We start from the raw sequence: 7,290 nt of genomic DNA on the forward strand, positions 1-7,290 counted from the left end.
CTCTCTTTTCCTCTCTCAATGTGTGCGTTTTTTGTTTATGCGTGCTCTCTCTCTCTTTTCCTCTCTCAATGTGTGTGTGCATTCTTTGTTTATGTATGTGTGTGTGCGTTTTTGTTTATGTTTGTACTCTTTCTCTCTCTCTCTCTCTCTCTCTCTCTCTCTCTCTCTCTCTCTCTCTCTCTCTCTCTCTCTCTCAAAAACATTGTGTGTGTGTGTGTGTGTGTGTGTGTGTGTGTGTGTGTGTGAGAGAGAGAGAGAGGGAGAGAGAAAGAGGGGAAGGGAACATGAGAGTGAGGAGAGGGAAGGAGCATACCTGGCTCTCCTTCCTCTCCTCGTGTGTGTGTGTGTGGAGAAGAAAGAGAGAGAGAGAGAGAGAGAGAGAGAGGGAGAGCGTTACCTGCTCCTTGCTTGAGGGCGCCGAAAAACTCAGATCTGAGATCTGAGTTTTTGGGCGCTCTCTGTTATTTTTTTTAGCCCAGCCGGCGTCGCTATGAGCGTCGCAAATTTACTTGTAAATTTGCGACGCTCATAGCGACGCCGGGAATTTTTTTTTTGAGCGTCGCTGTGTGAGCGTCGCTAATATGAATAGCCTCTTGTAGTGCACAAGCCTACCCTTTTGACCAAGATGATTATACGCGTCTAGTGACCTTATTAGTAAACATTGGTTCCTCTGATGAAGAAGAAGACTTACATGATTACACGGATGGCACATATAGTCTTACGGATGATGACTTTGTTTTTGTCGACGACAAGGATAGGGGTTTAGCCTTAGGGTTCCCCCCAATCTCTACAATATCCTATTCCCTTGACTCTCTAGGGGGAGTGCAAATAATTAGGTTAGGGTTCCTTATATTTTTTAGTTGTGTTCAATAAGTGTTGGTACCTTTCCCACTGATTTGCCTCTGGAAGGTGGATGTTTGGTGGTGACTATTGTGCAGTTTGTGACTACATAAGGATGCTTTTGAAGCACAACGACAATGGATGTTTACATGTTACAACGGATGTTCTCCATTATATCAAGTGTACTACTTCCTTTTATCTATGCTTCCACATTTACATGTTTGCATCTTGTCATTTGAATTCTAACAATGCATAAAATTTATGAAATTGTGACATTGCCAATTTAGATGCTATAATTTTTTCAAACTTCTAGTACCTTGTTCTTCTCTTTGAGTTTGGTATATTAGTTGGCTTTAAGTAGGTATCAGGACCTTAGGCTAAACTAGGCCACTTGATTGTTGACTTTAATTCCTAAATAGTCTATTAATTGTAGTAACTTTAGTAATGTTTTAGGCTATGAGGATATAATTCTCTCTAGCTTATTCCACCTAAGTGTGACTTGTGTTATGGAAGCCCATGTGTTAAGCTGGTCTTTGAGACCTTGAGTCTCCCAGTTGCTGGTATTTGAGACCTCGAGTCCCTTAGCTACTTGTAGCAACTATGAGAACAACAAAAAAGAAAAAAAAAGAGGAAAAGAAAAGAGAAAGCAAATAGCACAAACTTCCTTGTATTTTATGTGGATCACACTTAAGTGGTATAAGTGACAAGACCCCTAGTCCTTAGACCCCGACGAGCATTCTTAGGGTTTGACATTTTTTAATTAAAGTTGGTTAATCTAGTACATACTTTAGCCCTAGATCTTGTGTACTTCTCTTCAGGTACTACGCTTGTTCTAGTTGGCAATGTTACAATTCATGAATTTGTTTTTGCATTTCCTAGAAAATCATGTATGAATCTCACTTATTGTACACCTGTACATGTTGACTTTGAGCTTTCACATTGTTGTTTTTCTTCTGACACAGGTACTTCTATCGTGGATCCTGATGCTGCACTGATATAATTCAAGGACGGAATCTACATTAGGAAGGGGGGCATGTTAACCACTGGCGTCCACTTCTAGTAGTCATGGGCCGGGCTTGTCGATCCAATAGGAAAAAGGTAAGAGTGATCGCCAATGAGAGATGCACTCTAACATGAACATTCAAGGGTTAGTTGGCTAAGTATGGGTGCTCAAGTGTGAATGGGGCGAGCTCATATAAAAGTCACCTAAACCTAAAAATCATTCATTCTCTCATTTGTGCAATTGGAGAGTGCTCTTGCTCCATCTTCATCTCTTGTGTGTGTGTGTGTGTGTGTGTGTGTGTGTGAGAGAGAGAGAGAGAGAGAGAGAGATTGAGCATTGTGACGATGGCACGATGGCGGCAAGGCGGTTGAGCGCGGCTTCCTTCTTCTTTGCGACGAGGAATCCTCCACGAAGGCGAGCGTAGGGTGGTAAGTGACACACCCTTGCTCTCTTGAGCTTGCTAGATTAGTCTAGTTGTGTGCTTGGAGCCATTTGTGGCTCGCACACAGTGTATCGGCAAGTCCCTTGCATTGACACGTGTGACAGACGCACACACACCCAAGTGTGGCAGATTAGTTATGTCATTTCCCTCTTGAATAACAGGTCTTGAGCTCCACTCTCCTCATCAAATAGATCTTTAAGGTCTCTTGGGATAGTTTCCTACGATGTTAAAGTTCTTTTCTTCTTGTTGTGTGTGTGTGTGTGTGTGTGTGTGTGTGTGTGTGTGTGTGTGTGTGTGTGTGTGTGTGTGTGTGTGCACGCTAATAAGAAGAGGAAAATGGTTTAACCTTTCCATCCCAAGTGTGGTAGATTGGTTATGCCATTTCTCTCTTGAATAACAAGTCTTGAGTTCAACTCTCCTCGTCGGATAGATCTTTAAGGCCTCTTGGGATAGTTTCCAATGACGGTAAAATTTTCTTCTTCTTCTTCTTCTTCTTCTTGTCTCTCTCTCTCTCTCTCTCTCTCTCTGTGTGTGTGTGTGTGTGTGTGTGTGTGTGTGTGTGTGTGTGTGTGTGTGTGTGTGTGTGTGTGTGTGTGTGTGTGTGTGTGTGTGTGTGTGTGTGTGTATTGCATAATCGTGTACAATGTGTCGCTAGAGCTTCTAGGCTAGAGGCTAGAAGTAATGTGTTTGTGTGTCCCATTGGTCTAGATCAATGGCACTAAGTAACTCCCATATTTAATGTGGGCGGGGGGTAATGGGATCGATAGTTGGGGTTGGTTTTTATGACCTTATATTGTAAGGTGACTTTCATTCCCTAGGTTGCCCAGGTTTAGGGCGTGTCAAGGTTTAGTTATTGATTTGATGCCTACGGCTGTGATCTCCCCAACCTTCATGCCTGTACTTCCCCGCCCTCTTAAATATAGGTGCTATTTAGTGTTGAGGGTGCCAAGGCTCTCCCATACTCTCACTAACCTAGAAGCTAGAAGTAATGTGTTTGTGTGTCTCGTTGGTCAAGATATTCATTAGAATAACCTTAGGATCGTGAGGCAATCTTCAAGAGTACAATCTTAGACTCAAAATGACCCACGATCTCTCACTTGCAAGGTTGGTGCTCTACCCACTTCTCCCTTGTGCACAATGTAAAACCCATGGCAAAAAAAAGCCTAATAAGTAAACTTCGATGTGTGTCCCTCCTGTCTAAGTTTGCAAAATCCATCCTAGTTTATTTTTCTTGAAATTTTTCCTAGTTTACTTTTTTTGAAATCGGACGGGCCTATGCATCTCATGCTTCCTGCATTCAGTTCAGCGTCGAGGATTCCATTGTTGGGAATTCATTGAAGACCCTGTGCCCTTTAGTCCCGAGGATTGGCTACAAGGGCCACAGTTATGCTTGCTCATTGGTTTAATATTGTGATCTTGAGTCACACCCAAGTGCAACAACTCGAAGTTGTACTCCCAACGTTAATCCTAGCTTAATTGAGCCTCAAGATCAAGAGAACCCATAACAATTTTAGCCAAAATTTCAATTGTAGATTTGGCCTAGATTGAGCTCCAGTGCAAGCTTAGAGCTTCAACGACCTTTTATCATCAAGTAAGAGGATTCACCTGCAAAGGAACTCTACATCACATGTGCCCGACCACAACTATGAGAGTGCAAGGTATGCTACTTCATCTCTCTCTCTCTCTCTCTCTCTATGAAAAAAAGACTCTTTCTCTCTTCTCTGAGTATGTGTAAGAATCTCTCACACATGCAGACTGTGCGCCCGTTGGCAAGTTAGTGACAGCCTTGTTTTGCAACACCTAAATCTTTCATTTAAAAATATTTAGACAACTCTTCTTTTGGCTCTCTTATATCCTATATGTTAGCACTTACAATTAGCATATCATAAACATATAGCATTAGGATGATGCATTTTACATCCTCCAAATTCTTTGTGTATATAGAATGATCTGAGTTGCATCAATTGAATCCAACATTCCATCGATCAAATTTCAAGTACCACGGTCTTGATGTTGGCTTAAAACCATACAAGCTCTTTCTTAACTTGCATACCATTTTCTCCTTACCCTTTTCTTCATACGCCTTTGGTTGAAGCATGTAAATCTCCTCCTCCAAGTCACCATGAGAAAGAATCACCTCTTCAAGAGGTTGGTAAGCAGGAAGTTTCCTGGACCAATATCTATAGATGTTAAAATTTTCTTCTTCCTTTACTACTTCTATCTCATTGATCGTGAACCAGTAAGTTTCTTGGACCAATACCTATAGATGTTAAAGTTTGCTTCTTCATTTGCTACTTCTATCTCATTGATGGGTGAACCACCACACTGAATAGAAAGAAAGTGCATTGTGAGCACCCTCACTTCTACATATCATACTCTTTGCATCCACTAAAAGGAGTTGATTGCCAAAATAGTTCACAAGCCAATCCATTATTGAAACTTCCAAAATAAACAGATCCAAAAGCACCACCTTCCTCCTAGTAAGGAACTCACTAATCTCCTTTTTGAAGGTTGAGAGTTGGTTTATCTCCTTTCTGAAGCTCAAGAGTTGGTGTAGTATGAGAGTAAACTTATCAGTTAAGGTATCTCTTGTCTTGGTTTCCAAGAGAGGGAGAACACCTCCATGATGCTATTTGTGCTGATCAGCCTGAGGATTGGGAGGGTCATGGATAGCTTGTTCATCTTGTTGAGGTGGCCTAGAAGGTTGACTAAATACCTTGTTGTTAGGCTGATCTTCTACAATGCTAGCTTGAGGGTGAGGCTACGGCCTAAGGAAGAAGCAGGGTACGCCTTGCAAAAGTGAGAGCTTCTCCTCTAGATGCATCTACAAATTTATTGAGAAATTGTGGAGAGGCTCACATCAAATGATTTCAAAGACAAATCTCCTCCAATAGTTAATGTGTCTTCAAGATCAAAGACAAAGGTATCTTCATCAAGATTTGAAGGAGAAGATAAATAGATGCTAAAAGGGATGACCATCTTTATCTATTGCACACAAAGGAGTCAAGAAAATCCTTTAGCCTTGCACCTCTCCACTCAAGTTTTGGATGTTCTAAACTTAGAATGCTGACAAAAACCTTCTCCTTTTTCTTCTCGTCAAGAAATCCTACACATTTCCTCTCACATTTTGTGGCTTTCACCTTACAAACAAAAGCATGCAGGTCGAGCCTTTCCTTGATGCACCTTTTTTGGTTTTTCCTTTCTCACTAATCTAGAAGTAATCTCTCTCTCATCTCGTTGATCATTCAATACCAAAAATGCCAAGCAAACTTATGGTTTTGTGTTTGGGTAACCTAAACTGATCCAAAACACATAAAAATCATATAGCAGGGACAAGTAGACCAAAAGGAATCTATACACCAAGTTTAAGCAAGATCTGACACAAAGATACATGGATCACGATCCATGTTCCTTTATCACAGGTTGAACTCAAACTCATACCATAGCTAGCACTAGTCCCTACGAGCACAATGTTCTTTTCAAAATAGAATTTGGATTTGATTTTGTATTTTATAAGAAAACTAAAAATTTCTATTAAAAGCACGATAAAATTTGTTTAGTTCAGGATTTGACTCATAGCCACCAATTGATTCTTGTACATGTTATGGGAATTAGAGTGTGCAACTCAAATTGCCCTCGATTACAAGATTAGATGCATCAAACAAGGTAAAAAGTCACTATTTTGCAATTGTGTTTTCTTGATGTATTTGCAATCAAACAAACTATATCATAATAAAAATTGTGTTGCTAGAGAACATGCCAATCATTTTTCGACAGAAGGGAGTGTCAATCAAGGACCATTGTCAACCTTAGAGCCCATCATAGAGGAAAGTATTTCTGATACTTCTTTGGAGAGATCTTATACCTATGGAGATGGCTATGGAGTTCAAGAGAGGGATGGAGAGAAGGGGGAAGGAGATGAGGAGAAGACATAGTCACTTGGTGGAGCTATTGACAATAAGCATTCTCACTCCTTATTGACATTATGAACATAGAATGCATAAGTGGGCGGACACCCAACCATGACCGGCAATGGGGCCTGAAACCTAACAATCTCCCACTTGAAGGCCAATGTGGCCCAAGTGGCTAAATAATGTAGGGGCTATTATGTACAATTGTACAAAATGTGAAGCATGATTGTAGCTTCACCCTACGTCCATCACCTCTATGTAATGTTGAGCCGCTTTGAGGCTAGGCTCTTCTTTAGAGCATCCACTGGGTTTTCATCCGTGTGAACTTTGACTCACTCAATGCATTTGCTAGCCAAAATATCCCATACCACATGATACCTGACCTCTATGTGTGGAGTGAACCACGGGGTTCTTTGCTACCACAATCGCACTTTGACTGTCACAATGTAGCATTGGAGTTTGGTGTATACCAAGGTCTCCCACTAGACGAGGTAACCACACAGCTTCCTTACTGGAACTAGAAACTGCAACATACTTTGCCTCAGGGGTGGAAGACAAAGTGAAATTCTAGATACATGATCTCCAAGAGACTACCGCTCCAACGAACAAGAAAACGTAGCCAAATGTGGATTGCCTAGTGTCCCCACAACCCGCATAATCTGAATCAGTGTATCCAACTATGGATGCATCATTGTTCCCAAAGCATAAGCACTTGCTAAGATGAGCCGTTGATGTATCTTAAGATGTGCTTCATTGATTCATAATGCTTTCTGTCTGGATTTTCCATAAACTTGTTGATCACTCCCACTGCATATGCAATGTCTGGCCGTGTGCTAACCATGGCGAACATGAGACTGCCAACTACCAAAGAATATGACACTTTTGCCATCTCTACCTTTTCAGCATCCGATTTGGGGCAATCATGCTTGCTATGTTTTTTGCATGCAGCCATTGGGATACTCAGTGATCTCCCCCCTTTCTTATTAAATGTTGCAAGACCTTGTGAATATACTCTTCTTGTGAAAGTTCAAGTATACCACATTTGCAATCTCTCTTGATATGCATCCCAAGAAAGTGATGTGTATTAATCTTTC

The 7,290-nt window shown here is 41.1% G+C and overlaps 1 pseudogene; it reads right to left on the reverse strand.

The window, feature by feature from the left end:
* Positions 1-4,245: 4,245 nt before the first annotated feature.
* LOC147447743 (uncharacterized) lies at positions 4,246-5,264 on the reverse strand (annotated as a pseudogene).
* Between the last annotated feature and the right edge of the window lie 2,026 nt (positions 5,265-7,290).

This window comes from Adiantum capillus-veneris, chromosome 11, assembly GCF_014529385.1.
Source record: "Adiantum capillus-veneris isolate H3 chromosome 11, ASM1452938v2, whole genome shotgun sequence".
In the NCBI taxonomy this organism is placed as follows: Eukaryota; Viridiplantae; Streptophyta; class Polypodiopsida; order Polypodiales; family Pteridaceae; genus Adiantum; species Adiantum capillus-veneris.